Source organism: Pezoporus flaviventris, unplaced genomic scaffold (genome assembly GCF_033815535.1).
Source record: "Pezoporus flaviventris isolate CSIRO_AGI_PZ_B2104156 unplaced genomic scaffold, CSIRO_AGI_Pfla_v1 ptg000001l, whole genome shotgun sequence".
NCBI classification, from domain to species: Eukaryota; Metazoa; Chordata; class Aves; order Psittaciformes; family Psittacidae; genus Pezoporus; species Pezoporus flaviventris.
Window position 1 is genome coordinate 63,574,320 of NW_026892549.1, and position 16,238 is coordinate 63,590,557.

Below are 16,238 nucleotides of genomic sequence, written 5' to 3' on the forward strand. Positions count from 1 at the left end.
CAGTAGTCCTACTGTACAGGCAAACAGAGGGCTTCTGATTTTCTTTGTACAGATTATTTCACAAACACACCATCTCCAAACCCAAACTACGTTATTACCTATATAAATATATATCATAGAATCCCAGACTGGTTTGTGTTGGAAGGGACCTTAAAGCTCATCCAGTTCCAACCCCCTGCCACAGGCAGGGACACCTTCCACTAGAGCAGGTTGCTCCAAGCCCCTTCCAACCTGGCCTTGAACACTGCCAGGGATGGGGCAGCCACAGCTTCTCTGGGCACCCTCATAGGGAAAAACTTCTGCCTAAGAGCTCATCTAAACCTCCTCCCTGGCAGGTTAAAGCCATTCCCCCTTGTCTTGTCACTACCTGCCCTTGTAAAAGTATATATATAAATACACATGTATATATGTGTGCATGTACAAACATAAAACTTGCATATACTGTTTTTATTTAATGCTACATGAATTGCCAACTTACTAATCAACAACATGGCTAACCAAAAAGATAATAACCATCAAGAAACCTAAAAGTGCACCTCAGTATAACACATTAGCTCTGAAATCTGAAGAAAATTAACTAAATAAATATCTTGAGAGAGCTCTTGCTTCTGAGCAGGGCTTCAAGTGACATTAATGTACTTTGAAACTCTTGCCAGTAGTTAACAGGGTAGCTCTGCCCTCACAGGATCATGTGTCCAAGAGCTAGAACAGTAACGCAGCCTGCTTGGATGTTCACAACAGAATATTGTAACTCCATTACCATACATATTTGCATCTGATGCCTAAGGCTGGACACTCAAGTTTGTACAAGTCTGCCAAAACACCCATACTACACATCTGCACATAGCCTACAAATGGTTCTATCCTGTTATAAACCTGAAGCTGTCCCAGTGGAAATGAAGTACATGCACCAGCTACCGCTGACTAAGAGTATATCTATCCACAATACTTAAAAAACAAACAATGCCTTCCCAGGTTTGGTTTGTTTTTTTTTCCCATTCTTTATTATTTTTTACTTTTTTCCAGTCTAATTCATAAAAGTTCACACATTTTCTGGTTTTCCCCTCTTCCCCATTTTGTGCCTTTTACAGTAGCTATCCATAATATAGATGAGAAAATACCTGTGTCAACACAGAAAATACCTCTGAACATGAATATTCAAATGTTAAGGCATGGTATATTTCTTTCCAGAGTAGCTGTAGCTTGAGCACTGGGGCATCTTCAAATACAAACATTTCTAGGATGAAGCCTCAAGTAGCAGGGCGAGATTCACGGTTTAAGAAATAGAACAGAACATGACCCACACCTCTTACTATTTGTGCCATTATTGCTTCCAAAACTTTGCAAAACTACCCAATTCTCTTTTGGGGAAGCTGACCCTTTGAAAAAAGTAGGAGCGTGGGATATGTTATTTATTCTAACATGTTGAAGTTCAGTATCAACATCAACCTCTGAAAAAAAGCCAAGAGAATCAAGGAGAGTGGAACAGTGTAAGAAAGCACTAACAGATCTCAATGTAAAAAGTGTAAAAAGTCAGCTAGTTTTAAAAACCAACCTACCATAAAATGAGAGCAGCTCTGAGAACACAGAGATGCCCAAAGCAAACCACAGAGGATTCGGCTATCTGGAAAGAACTACCTGAAGAGTAGAAATTCAACAGAAAGGCCTCCTTTGAGAAAAGAGGGGCAAAATCATCACTTCAAGGACGTTCATGATTTCCTAAGACAGGCCTCTTGTCAGGATCCTGGTTTTAGATGGGATGACAGAACAGAAATCAAGTTCTAAGTATGCAGCAGTATCAAACTGGAAGATATTAATTATGAGGAACATCATATTGAGATATGGAAGCCATGTGATGCTGTAAAAATACCCTAAGTTAATAGATATTACATCGAATTTGGTGGAAGCTTTCACCCATGAAGGAAACAAAAGCTAAAAATCATAAAACATTGTAGTCTGCCAATGAAGGCAAGAATACTCTGAAATTATATTATATTGAAATGGTTGTTGGTAGGAGGAGAGAGTTGCTTGTTAGAAGAAAAGCAGGGAAGCATTCTCATGTGAATTCAGCAGTCTCCAACCACATGGCTATGGTTAGGGCATAACAATCTAAATCCCTTTTTTTTTTTTTTTTACATATGAAATGGGATCTCTGTGTTTCTGAGATATTAGGGCCTCTACTAACAGAGCCAAAGTCAACTTTGTGGATGGTGAAAGTGTGTTTCTAAAGGATTTTAGACTTCAAAATAGCTGTTACTAGGGGGTTGCTCAGATTGATGAGCTTCGAGTCAAATTTTATCTCTGCAGAGGACTTGGAAAAGCATTAGTCCGCTCACAAGGACTAGACAACCGCATATATCCTGGAAGGATCTGTCCATCCCTAAAAGTATCACTGGAATTCACAGCTATTACCATCATTATAGCAGCCTTCCAAATGATGTTTTTCTGGTTTGAGTGCCATGCGATTACCTGCAGAGTAGGCACAGTGATTTCTTCTAGTCAAAAATCTATAAATAGAATCTCATTTTATTAATATGGACCAAAACCATTTAAAATAAACAAATACAACCCCCTCAACAATTAGAACACAGAACTCCAACCTTAGAAAGTTAATACAGAGGGGAGAAAAAGCAAACACTCTACTAAAACATTAAACAGATTAGGCCAAAATCAGTTACCATAACACCTTCAGATGTGTCATAACAACATTTAGCCATAAAAGAGGGGTATGAGTGGCCTTCTGGTCTTTCCATACCTGTTTTCTCTAATCTAAGATGTCCACGGACAGGAACAGAAACTCTTCTAATCCAGGACATGTATCTTTCAAACACACTAGTGTATTGCCACTAGTGAAAGCAAAGTTTCAAGCAAGCAACATTCTTAACTACCCTGAAACTTTGTGAAGGTAAATGAATCTGAAGGAAAATGAGTGCTTCAAGTAGGGTTTAAAGTGGTTGAGAACTAGACCTCAAGCATCTGTTGAGAGATGACACAGCAAGAGAAAAGGGGGAAGAAAGTGACAGAAGACAAATGTAATACAAGGGGAAAACCCCAAATATTTCAAGTCCAAATTCTTCTTAGTGCCTGTACTTTGGGGTCCTCATTTGGCAGAATGAATGACAACTTTTGTTTCCTGGAGCCAAGAGTCACTTCTCCTTCTTTCCCTCTCTTTCTATATCTTCGTACTGCCTTTGGCATAACAGAGAAAACAAAGTTAATAACAAGGAAAGGACAAAGTATCTTTAAAATGTTTTACTGTCAATTGTAATTCAGCTTTAAATGGACTCTTGTCATTTAGGGAAGTGGTCTCAATTATACTTTTTCTGAATGTGAGAACACAAAGTGTGAACTTCATTTACCAGCGTTGTATGAGCTGCCCTATGGGATTCCCCTCTTTCTTTTCCAATCCACCTTTTCTGGAGTGCTTTTATTATTATGGTACTATACCTCAGGATTGCTGTTAACCTGAAGACTCTTCTACAGGAAAGAGCTGGGAACAAAACAGGGAAGAAGAGGGAAAAATATCAGGGTTGTGGCTTCATCCGTGTGCTCATGTCCACATGCTGCATTCTGCCAACCAAACTCTAAACAAAATATATTCAGTGTCTGCTATTGTACTGAGCTGAAATGTCTCAGGCAGTTCATCAGTCTACCACAGCTAATACTAGGTTTAGTCTTTAAATAAAAGAGAATGCATTTTCTCTGGCTTTTACGATACATGCACAAATATACACAGTGCTTCTTAAAAATGCCTCAAAAGTCACTTGCAAATACTTCAGCTGACATTAACATTGTCTAGAGAGCTCAAACATTGTCTAGAGAGCTCAGTTCCTATAGAGTATCTGTACCTGTAGGTGCTACCAGTCTTCTCTTGAAAAAGAGAAGTTCTTTATATAGTGTCATTCATTCATTTTCATCTTCACCTACAGAAGAAAGGGCCAAGATCCAGCTTTCAAAGGGATCAGACCTCTGACGAGTCTGACTTTCCCCCCAGTCTGAGGAAGGTTCAAAAGATCAATGGAGCAAGTCTGACCTATCCTTGTTCCGTGAAACAGACTGTAAATGCAAACTATTAAGCAGCATGGCTCAACACACAAGGGGCAATATTAAAGAACACAATGAAGTGTTTCCCAGACCCTCAGCTCTTAAAAAGATGATCCACTGTTTTGACAGAAATTCCAGTATTACACCAAGCATAAACGACCACATCAGATTTGCAAAGAGAAACTAAAATCCTAACTGCAGGTGGAGTGAGACACTGGCTGATTGGACCAGTAGCACAGTTGTTTTTGTAATGCTAAATAAGGTAAAGTACAGGACAGAAAGACTAAACCTAGTCAGAAAGGAAGTACAACAGAGACAACTGTGCGCCAGTTTAGGGACAGATGTCTAATTTTCTATAATTTCTAATGATGAAATAATAGAAATAGGAAATAAAAGGATTAAAACCAGAAATATCCCAAGACTTTTCACCCCTACATAGTTTTGGAAATTTTATCCCAAAGCTGTCTACCAAAGTATCTCAATACAAAGAATGCAGATCATATATCTTCAGCCTTACCATTGACAGTCCTACAGCTAGGTAGTTTTTCTTCAGTCTTAGAACTTGCAATGTAGCAAACAACCATGATATACAGACTTTTTATTTTGTAATTAATGATGACATCTTAGTTTTGGGTGCAAATACTCAAAGTATCAAATCATGCAGCGGGCCAAAGAAATACTGCCTTCAATAGTGAAGAGAAAAAAAATAATGTAATCAGGGTGAAGCTGGAAATGTGCAGACTGTGGACATTGAAAGTGAGGTAGTCGAGACTGAGAATGAGTGCTGAAGAGAATAGTGTAAATGGGGTGTTGAATGACTTAACCACTTACTTCCTTGCTTTTTGTTTGTGTTGGCATACAGGAAGTCTAGCAATCTTAACCAGAAGCTGATAAAATCTGAGTGTGTGGCTAGGTAAGATGGAGAAGCAGACAAATACAAGTGTAATATACATTATCACAGAGCATAAATAACATTGGCTAAGAAACTAGAACAGCTTTGTTTTGTATAACACAAACTAGAGACAGAAGTACTACATAGCATAATACAACACATTGCTGAATGGAAGTGAAAAAATAAAGACTTATGTGATTTTTAGGTCTAGAGGAGGCAGTAGCACTTGCAGGCTTGTTTCGAAGTAGTTCAAAATACTTGTATATGAATGATTCTCTTAAGTAAGAAAAGACACAAATGTTCGAGACATGGGGACTGGCCCACCTCAACTGAAAGAGACAAGGAGTGTTAGAGACATTCACTGTAGAAGGACAAAAGAGCATGTTTTAGGAATGACTTGCATCAGGTCTCTTGAGAATTAGAGAAAACAAAGAAAATGTTCATGCTCAACATAAAAGTGACAACATAGAAAACAGGTAAGCAGAATATGCTATATAATACTCCATCTATAACCAACCATCAGGACATTTGGTGATTGCAACAGGGAATAGGACCTGTTCAGAAAAGCTCCAAAAACCTAAGACTTCTTTTTTCAAGAAATAATGTACTTAGTTTTTCCTGCATGACAAGTTCTTTGCCACAACATCCTAAGCCAACACAAGGTAAACACTTAGTGATGTTCATCTACAAGTACAAAACATATTCATGATTGCTAGGAAAGGCCAGTATGGCAATGGGTAGGTCTTCACTGACCGGACATGTTTGGAAAAGTGCGGAGCGGAGGGTAATAACACTGTTCATCTCTAACAAAGGAGGACAGGCAAATTCCTTATATCGCCAGTAAACAGAAGGGCTCCTCTTGAGGTTCACTTAGGGGAATAGAATTGTCCTCTCTAAACAATTCTGAAGTGTTTTCTTTGCCTTCTTGCCCCACTTTTGTTTTGTTTTTTTGTTAAGTTTCCCAAATAGACCTTGTAATTGCAGACCTAAAGAAAAATGACTGTCGGTTCTTTCTTCCTGTGAATTGGAGCTCAAAGCTGTTTAAAAAGAAGGGTCCAAGTCCTGGAAGATGCTGAGTGTTCTCAGCTTGATAACTTCATAGATCAGAAAATCACTTGGCAGCAGTACAGATACAATTATATTTGTATATAATTTGTATATACAAATATAATATAATTATATTTGTATATTCTACCCTTAGCATCTCCATAGAACCATTCCTGCTTTTCTCTTCTGAACTCCACATTTGTAAGTGTAACAGCCCCCATGCTCCTTCCTTTCCAAGACAGCTGGGACACAACACAGGAATCCTGTAGGAGTGGGTTTTCTCCGCACAGAGTCCACGGTCTTAATGACCAGTAGGGGTGAATGATACAAAGACAATGACAAAGAATATCCAAAAGACCCTTCCAGGCAGAGTACTACAGCCAATTCCTCTCCCCTGACAGGGCATGGCAGAAGCTGGACATTTATCTGTATCACTTTCATCATTACTATGTAACACTACAGCAGACCTTCCTCCCAAACATAATGAATTCTGAAAATGCTTTTTAAAGGCTGAAGTCATATTTGTAAAGAAAATCATACACTTTCATACCACACTTGGAACTGTTAAATAATATTCTAACTTTAAAAATCTGTATTATATTATATATATATAAAAATATATATAGCAAGATAGAATTTACCATTAGACAAATGACACATCAACAGCTTCATGAGAAAGTGTTAGGGTATGTTTGTTTGAAGACTCCATTTCAACAGGTACGTTTCAGTTACAATGCAATCAGAATTAAACTTACCCTTAGACTTGCGTAGCTGGACACTTACAGTGTAAAGAGAACTGTGCCAATCTGCTATAGTAGCTTATTCCAGACTTCCCTATCTCTGTGATTTAGTATGTATGAATTCTATAACATTAACCAAAATTTAAAGGTGTAATAGCAAAAAACCCCTTCCAAACAAGTTGAGAACTGTCTTTCAGCCAGAATGCGTGATTGTCTACATAAATTAAATCTATGAACAGAATGCAGAATGCCACTAACTTCTGTTCTTCATCTATCTTCATTTTCTAAGCAGCTCAGTTTCACAACAAATAGTGCTGTTTCTTATTCACTGCTGTGAGTTTCATACATTAAACAAAGACAGACCAACCTTAAGCCGTTTGACAAATATGATACTGTGATAACTGCAGCATTCGCTTCGGATCCCATTTCTCCAAGTTCCTGTCAGCCAGATGTCACTTGCCATGCAAACACTAGAAAAATATGAAATAATAATTTCATAAATCATCTATGCGAGCATGAGCCAGTCAAACACTCAATACAAATTCAAACTGCTACTACACATAAAGCAAATATCAGCCAAATAATATTTATAATGATTGAAAAGCTTTTGATTTGGAAGTGTATTCTCTTAAGCTAAGTGGTCCCCAAGACCATCCAGAAAATTCAATTGTTTCATTTTAAAATGTTTCCTGCCCAAAATTATATCAAATCCTAATGTCTCAGTAGAAATGCATGCGATTGGATTGCTGACTGGGCGCCTGATGTCAAAGAGGAATCTAATTTTCCAGTGGCATTCCTTCATACTGTCTCACCAAAACACAGAATTGATAAAAATTTAATGGATAATTTTCAAAGCAGGACATTAGCCATTGTGCTGGAAAACAGTGCAGGGGAACACTGTGCAGCATCAGAAAGTCAATGTATGAGAAGACAGCTTGAACAAATATTAATATACAGCACATGCCTTACAGCCTACGTTTTTCTCTTGCAAGCAGAAAGGGAATTCAGAAGGTAAGTTTGGCACTAGCAGGCACATCTCTCTTCCCCTCCTTTTCCAGGGCATTTTTTACAAGTGATCTCTCAAAAATACAGGTGTGATACATTACTTAAAAGGGCACAGTGTTCATCTTTTACTGGGGTGACAAAGTCACAGTCAACACGGTCCTCACCTGATTGAGATCAATTGTGAAAGTCATATTGACTTCAATGACTACATTACTAAACACTTCATATAACAAAACAGCATTGCTAAGTAACTTTACAGCAAAGACTGTAGTGATGGAATAAATGAAGTATCACCCTTTCTGGATCTCCTGATGGGGCCAGGTACTGCAAACACTGAATATAACACCAAAAGCCATGACATAACAAAAGATGAAAAGGACTAAATTCTACTCATGATGACAAAGAAATTATACTGGGGAGAAAGGTATTCATTAATTGTATTATGTTATCACTCAGTAAGGATGCAAAGTATGGGTATGGCAACGTGCTATTTAAAATGTGCTCTTCTCTGAAGAGTTTTCCTTCTGATTAAATCTGGTCATTAATCATGTAAAATTTGAGACTTGTTTAGAAAATACAAATGGACAAGTGAAAAAACAAGTTAAATAAGAATTTATTAACCTTTGTAATTCCCTTTGAATTTATAAGGTGTAACACAGGGGAATATATGGTGAAGAGGACTGACCCAGCTTCTCAGCAACCATTTCATGTCATTTATTGCTAGCTGGGTTTTGACAGTCAGTATATTCAGGTGATTGTTTATGCCAGTAGAGAGAGGAAGAACAGCATTTATGGTTAGGAGACCTATATCTGCTTTCATCATGACTTAAGCATTAAAAAGCTTTAATAAATATCTAAGTATACCTTGAAGAACATTTAAAAGACCACAACAAAGGAAATCATAGTTATGAAAGTGGAGAGGTTAAATGTTCGGGGGGGGGGGGGGGGGAAGGCCTTCCATACCACATGCCAAGTCTGCCACAGGTTAGCATTTTTCTTCCATAGTGATCTGAAAAAGATCACTCAAGTCCTCAAATTGCTTAAAGACTAGGGCTGGTCATGTAGCCAAAGATACTGTGCTTGCATGCTCTCTTCCTACTCTTGGTAGGAGACTTCCCTAGATCTAGTCAATAAGATGCTTTTGGCACAATGCAAAAGGCATGGTAGAGCTTGACAAGACTTCCCCAAATCCCAACTACGAGCGGGACATAACCAACCTATAATTGCCTATCCATGGCCCAATCTGTTAGTTATGCCCTTTCCCTGGCATTTCTGCAATGACAGTCTGCCAGATTGCAACATCCAGCCCATTCTCTATGCCAGTCACCTTCGTTCCTCCTGCAGCAAAAAAAAGAGTTCCCCTTTCTAGTACTAAAAATAAAAAAGGGGAAACAAAAGGCTGATCTGGATGGTTTTTCTTCAGTGTACGAGTAGGAGAAACGAGACTCGGCCTGCTCCTTCTTTCACTCACCATTCTCTACAATTGGAAGGGAGTCTTAATTCTCTCTATCCTTCAAAGACAGCAGAGGAGAGCTCTGCTTGCAATGCATAAAGGTTCAACTGGGAAAGATAACCAGTGCAGGAAAGAAAGTATTTCCAGAGAGGACTGAAATTCTCAGAGGGCTGGCAAGATCTGTAGTGTCTTGATTTGGCTGCTCACAGTAATGAAATCTAAACAGACTTTTATTAACAAGCCTTTTCACACCTCCTCTGCTCTCAAGCAGCTGAGCTCAGCACAGAGAGACAGACTATAATGCAGTAACTTTGACAAGCTTTCTGTGCCCCTCTTAAATGGGGCATGCGCTGGTTACCTAACTGTGCATGAGTACAAAACAGCAGAGGCATCAGCTTCTGCCAAAACTCTATTACTGAAGGAAATTGCAAAATTGACAGATTTGCCACCCTAAAGTCATAATGGCCTGAGAATGAAGAGGAGAGTGAAACAGCCAATTCCCCCACTAGATTTTGCTCTGCATCCTGGCCGATTTGTGCTGATGGCCCTTGGTAGTTGAAGGGCTCAGAACAACTCCCTAATTATCAAACTGACTTATGATACTTCCAGCTTTGCAAACGCTGCTTTTATTTTAAGCAGAAAAAGCAGCATACTGAAAACAGAGCTGCCAACACTTCTCTTCCTCATTTCTAGAGAAGTGGCAAGTCTACGACCTGGAGTTTTATCCTTAATGTCTGTCCCTTCACCCCCTCAAAAGGATTTCAGTGCTCTCAGTGCCAGCTCAATCTCTCCTTTCTGGTTCTCACCTTCGAAGACTTTGAACTTTTTAAGCAACCAGATTAGGTGGATGCCTCTCTGTCCAAGAGTACAAAACTTTTGGGCCAGATTCATAATACCTAATACACAGGTGGGTAGATGATGGAGCTGATGGAGAGAAGCAGGCACAGCAGCTTGCTCAGAAGCTGTTGACAGTCTGAATTGCCCGTACATCTGTGTAACCTAACTACACATTTCGACTCTACTCAAACAACACACCTCCTTCTATAACTTGCCAGTGGTTTCCTGCAGCAGGCAGTTCATCAAACAAAATCTGAAGTTATTGCAGTAAGTTCTTCAAACAATGAAGAAGGAGCCCTGCATGCAGAAATACACTATGCTGGTTTCCACAAGCTGGACTTACCAACACTCTACAGGGAGAAATTATACCATAAATGCCACTTTGTAATGTTTACCCTTTAAAATGTGCAATTGGGCACAGATTGGTGTTACATGCCTGTATTCTCTTTACTTAAAGGTTGTTTAGATACACATTTGCATCTCCAAGACAAAGTACTTGTTAATTACCTCATGTTTGCACTGTACTTTCAGGAAGGAAAAAGCTATATAAGTGCTAAGTGCTATTAACATCACCCCCTTCTATTTTTCTCTTTCAGCTTTTAAGTGAATATAGTGCTTGTGAAAGTTGTTGGATTGACAGCCTGGGAGACTGAAGTCTAAAGTGCAGCACACCCGCTGAGCCAAACAGAACTAAAATGTACAAAAGCTTCTCACCAAATTTTAAATACATGCTTCATTTAGTTATTTTTATACAGCTAGGTGCAATATTAATATTGGAAGTTTTGCCGCTCCCCATTTAGTTGTTCTCATCATCAGTTCAAACTCTTCCCCTATTTTCTACCTTCACAAATAATTCCTTGCTGATGTGCAACACTCCAGAGACTGTTTCCCTGCCTTCAAAATCCTCCATTACAATGGAACGCTGTTGAAGCATAACTTCATGCTACTGCAGTCAGGTACAATGCTGTAGCCTGACATTCACAGAAAAGTACATTAGCTAATCTTATACAGTTTTAGTACCCATCACACTAAGTACTTGGCTGCAGAAAAGCTACTCTATATTATAATCTAAACCTGAAGCTAGAAAACTTCCAATGGAAGGTCTGCTCCTTCGGTTTGGAATGTTAGTGTTTCTTAGAAGACTAAATATATACTTAAAGAGAATTCAACATTTTCTGAGAAAGGGTGCATTTTGATTTGCTTTAAGCTCTCTAGAGTTCCAAGAGTACACTTTTAACCACAGATATGTTTCAGTGGGTTTTTAATTTCCTTTCTTAGAATCCTTTTTGGTGAAGCAAAAGACAAATCTTACCTTCTAAGAAATCTTCCTTTGCACAAATACATTCAGCTCACTTGTAAAATCTCCCCATGATCTCAGCTACAGCTATCCCTCCTTGCTTCTAAACATGTTCTTTACACTACATTAAGATTTACTGACTGCAGGTTTCACACTCCCCTTTTACCCACTGTCTGCTTGCCACCAGCTGGAAATGGTCTGGACTTAAGTGAAGGGATTGATACCCACTAGGTAGAGTGAGCACATGAGATGCAGAGCACCTGCAGGGTGTAGGGCTGCGACTAACAACTTCTGTTTCAGATGCTTCCAGAACGTTCCTTCACTTGTTTTGACAGGTCACAAAAAGGAAAATTGGTGTCTGGGTCATCTTCAGCCCTGTGTAACTTCAAGACCTGGCACTGACAGAAAGTCATTCCTTAGCATTTCCACTTACTTTTCAGTTAAGGGTTTCTTGTCAGGGCAGGCTGGTCTTTTATGATTTTCAACCTGCAATGCTGCTCCTTTCCATTTCATCTTGACTTAATGTCATTAGTCTTCTTTCACAGAAACCTGAGCATTCTTTTCCTAATTTATCTAGATGGTACCCTGACAGCAGCTCCCTTGATCAAGACTTTGCCATTTATGTCTCTTTTCCCATTAATCATTCCCTGAAATGAGATTTGTAGTAGAAAATAATTAAATCAAGTCTGACTGCCTTCAAATTTCTTGACTTTCTGGTATTCTGGATGCTCACTAAGATCAGGCCCTTTGGAGACACTGTGCTTTCCCTGCTTTACTAAATAGGTTGTTAGGGCTATTTTCCCATACTGGAAGGCCAAAGCAGATTTAACAGTGGTGAAACTAAGCAGAGGTCAACAGGATGCAGGTACGACACCCAGACACATCACTGTTTGACAGTTCTCCCCAGAAGTATCCATCTTTTTCTATTTCTGGTTATATATTTAAAAAAATGGAATCTGGATGCAAAACAGCCACATGATAATTTTTCTTGTCTTTGCTTCTTGAAGACAAGAATTCTATATTATGCAGAATGTCTACACTGAACTCCAGGTTCTCAGCTGTCTTCTTTCCTTCAGATACTGATTTTCTATCACTTTATATGTGGGGAGAAGAACGTAAAAGACTAATGATTCATTTTTATAAATGTGGCCTGTGCATTATGTTTATCTGCCTCATGTTGGATGAAGCACTCCATAGACAGATAGGAAAAGCCTCACACTCGCAGGCCCTTGTTCTCACGGGTGACTTCAACCACCCTGACATCTGTTGGAAGGACGGTACAGCCCGGCACAAGCAATCCAGGAGGTTCCTCGATTGTGTGGAAGACAACTTCCTTCTGCAAGTAATAGAGGAGCCGACAAGGAGAGGTGCCATGCTTGACCTCGTGCTCACCAACAGGGAAGGGCTCGTTGGAAATGTGACACTCCAGGGCAGCCTTGCATGCAGCGATCATGAGATGCTCGAATTTGAGATCCTCAGGACAGTGAGAAGAGCGTGCAGCAAGCTCACTGCCCTGGACTTCAAAAGAGCAGACTTTGGCCTCTTCAGGAACCTGCTTAGGAAGGTTCCATGGGATATAGCCCTAGAGGGCAGAGGGGCCCAAGACTGTTGGTTGATATTCAAAGATCACCTGCTACAAGCTCAGGAGTGTTGCATCCCAACCAGAAGGAAGTGCAGCAGGAGGGCCAGGAGAACTCCTTGGATGGATAAGGAGCTCCTGAGGAAAATTCAATTGAAAAAAGAGGCTTATAATAAGTGGAAGCAAGGACAGGTGGCATGGGAAGAGTACAGGGATGTTGTCCGGGAAGCTAGGGACCAGGTTAGGAAAGCTAAGGCCCAGTTAGAATTAAACTTAGCTAGAGGTATTAAATATAACAGGAAGGGATTCTACAAGTACATAGCAAATAAAAAACAGACTAGGGAGAATGTAGGTCCCCTCAGGAAGCTCTCAGGAGAACTGGCTACACAGGACTTGGAGAAGGCTGAGGTTCTGAACAACTTCTTTGCCTCAGTCTTCACTGGCAAAGGCTCTGACCTCACCACCCAAACCCTGGGAGGCAGACGCAGGGACTGTGAGCATGAAGACCTTGGGCCCACTGTAGGAGAGGATCTGGTTCGAGACCATCTTAAAAACCTAAACGTGCACAAGTCCATGGGTCCTGATGAGATCCATCCGCGGGTCCTGAAGGAGCTGGGAAATGAAGCTGCGAAGCCTTCCAGTATCTGAAGGGGGCCTATAGGGATGCTGGGGAGGGACTCTTCATTAGGGACTGTAGTGATAGGACAAGGGGTAACAGGTTAAAACTTAAGCAGGGGAAGTTTAGATTGGATATAAAGAGGAAATTCTTTCCTGCTAGGGTGGTGAGGCACTGGAATAGGTTGCCCAGGGAGGTTGTGAATGCTCCATCCCTGGCTGTGTTCAGGACCAGGCTGGACGAGGCCCTGGGTGATATGATTTAGCGTAAGGGGTCCCTGCCCACGGCAGGGGGGTTGGAACTAGATGATCTTAAGGTCCTTTCCAACCCTAACTATTCTATGATTCTATGATTCTATGTTTCCTGAGGTCTGATCCCGAATGAAAACTTCCAGCTTGTACAATGCTGCAGGATCACTTCTCAGCAAAGTGATCCATCTCATACAAGTCAGACTTCTTCTCTATTGCTAGCTGATTTTTCCAAGTTAAATTCCTAATCCCTGTTTCCGAAGCATCTATGGTCTGGTCTGAGGCCAACCATGCCCAATATCTCCATTTCTCTGACAAGTGGAAGTCTCTACATTAAGAGTAAAGCTCACTTGTGAAGGAGATGTAACTTTCATCAGCCTGAGATCATAAAATGAACTGCCTCAAGGGAATAAAAAAAACCCTACAATATTTAGCACCTTCCACCTCAATGCAAGGCTTGTTTCTTTGTGACTTTGCTGGCATAAACACAGATAAAAGATGAGGCTAAATTCAAATAAGAAGTGTTATTGACATCTCCCAGCTTGGGGAAAAGTAGGAAGAAAAAATGACATGATAGATGCACAGTCACAAGGCCAGAAGGTGCTGAGATTTTACACTTCTCACTATGTTATAGGAATGTGTGCATGTGTGTGTACAAAACAGTTGTAAGACTACATACATATGTATAGAACAGGGTGAAAGAACCCCAAACCAAAAAAACAACCCCCTATATTTTTTGTGACATCTCACACGGCAGACCTGCGTTTGTGGTTAAGCCAGAAATGATCATCCAGCTTTGTCAAACACCACTGATTTTTATGAGAAATAGGTTTACAGTCTGCTAAATTCAAGGCAAATAATCATCCAGTTTCTTGTAGTAAAAATGGCTGCATTTAAAGCATGTTCTTGCTGTTAGGTCTAAAGCATTACAAGACCGAAATGTTCTGTATCTCATCTCAAATTTTCAAACAATCCAATATCCAGGCTACATATAGATATATTCTTGCTGTTCAATCTCTTAAAAATCAATCAATATTAATGTGTCTGTGTTAAACTTTTAAGGTCATTGTCTCCCTTCTGACATCTTTAACTACATCAACATCACATTATATCATTATAGGCTCATGAAGCAATGTACTTTTATATTTTTGCAAGATAATGTCTCTTTTGTGTTTTGGTTTTTATCATAATATAAATCTTGAACTGCAATTTGCATTTCTTTTGTTTAGCAAAGGAGACCCCCATTTAAGACTTTGTCATTTCAATACATACACTTAAAAGTGGATGACTTTTTCAAGGAAATGCACCAAAATATTCCAATTTATTCCTTAACTCAAGTGGTTGCTGCATCAGTAAATTAGTAAATTCCCCTAACAATACACTTGCTAACAATTATGGTCTGCCTACCTTGGGCTCGCTTGACAGTAGGGCTGCCATCTGTTGAGAAGTCCATTCATGGATTTTAAAGGGCTATTTATAGAGTTTTATTTGAAACATTGCAAAATACCTCTTTGCTCTTCACCCTTCCCTCCACTTATTCTGTCTTCCCTGCCCCCTGTTCATCTTCCTTCCCACCCTACTAGAGAGCACCAGGATACTTCCAACGCTGAACTGTCCCTCTGTACCCGCAGCCACACCATAGCAAAAGGCTTTCAGGAGCATTCAAATCTGAGGCAAATCTGGCCCATTTTTTATGGGCAGGGTGCTCAAGTGTAGAGGAGGGAGGACACTTACGGAGAGGAATGGACAGAAATGAACAGGGTCAATCACGAAATTCAAAAGCAGCCATGAAGGTAATAAAGTCAAGACGATGAATGGGAAAGAGATGGCAGGAGCCCCAGCTCTGGATAGATGGGTATTTCATGAATTCCTTCAATAAATAGGGAACCTCTAGGGAAATTCAACACCTGGCAATCTTAGTGGATAGCTGTGCTGCAAAAAAAGCATAATGTTCACCCCTCTGGTAAATTCTAGCAATTAAACCCCCTTAAAAAAAAGGCCCTCTTAGGCTTTCTGCCCAGTAAACTCACAGTGAAAAGCAACTTTAATAAATGTTATAAATCTCACCTCTGAGCCAACAGGAAATTCAAATGTTTGCATGTGCAGGAGCCAGGGAGCTGCTGAAACAAAAGGTAAATGTGTATATTAGAACAAATTATGCCCACACTCCAAGTGGACAGCACTATATGCATGAGGCCCAGAGACACCAGAAGTTTTTGAAAGCATGCTTTCTGGTGCCACGTTTAACCATTTCTGTTTGTGTTACACTAGAGTTCTCCTTTCTTTGGGAGTAGAAATACTTGTTTAGTGATGAGTTTGTTGGCTCACTGCATTCAGGATTACTCTTTATCACGCAGCATTATTAGAAAAACTGAGTTTCAATGGGTTAGATGTAAAACTAAATAAAGAAATGGCAACAAATATCTGGTTTGTAAAATGAAAGGATCAAAGAGACGAGACTGCAGAGAATTTCTGATCAA

At 39.8% G+C, this 16,238-nt stretch overlaps 1 long non-coding RNA gene across 2 annotated transcripts in view; it reads right to left on the reverse strand.

Annotated features, from left to right (window-relative positions):
* The window catches only part of LOC133273759 (uncharacterized), a 260,975-nt gene extending 245,086 nt beyond the window's left edge, over nucleotides 1–15,889 (reverse strand). For both annotated transcript variants that reach the window (XR_009744931.1, XR_009744930.1), the window contains exons 1-2: nucleotides 15,826–15,889; nucleotides 7,091–7,193 (exon numbers count right to left, since the gene is read on the reverse strand). This is a non-coding gene — a long non-coding RNA (uncharacterized LOC133273759). The remainder of the gene's footprint in view (nucleotides 1–7,090; nucleotides 7,194–15,825) is intronic.
* Between the last annotated feature and the right edge of the window lie 349 nt (nucleotides 15,890–16,238).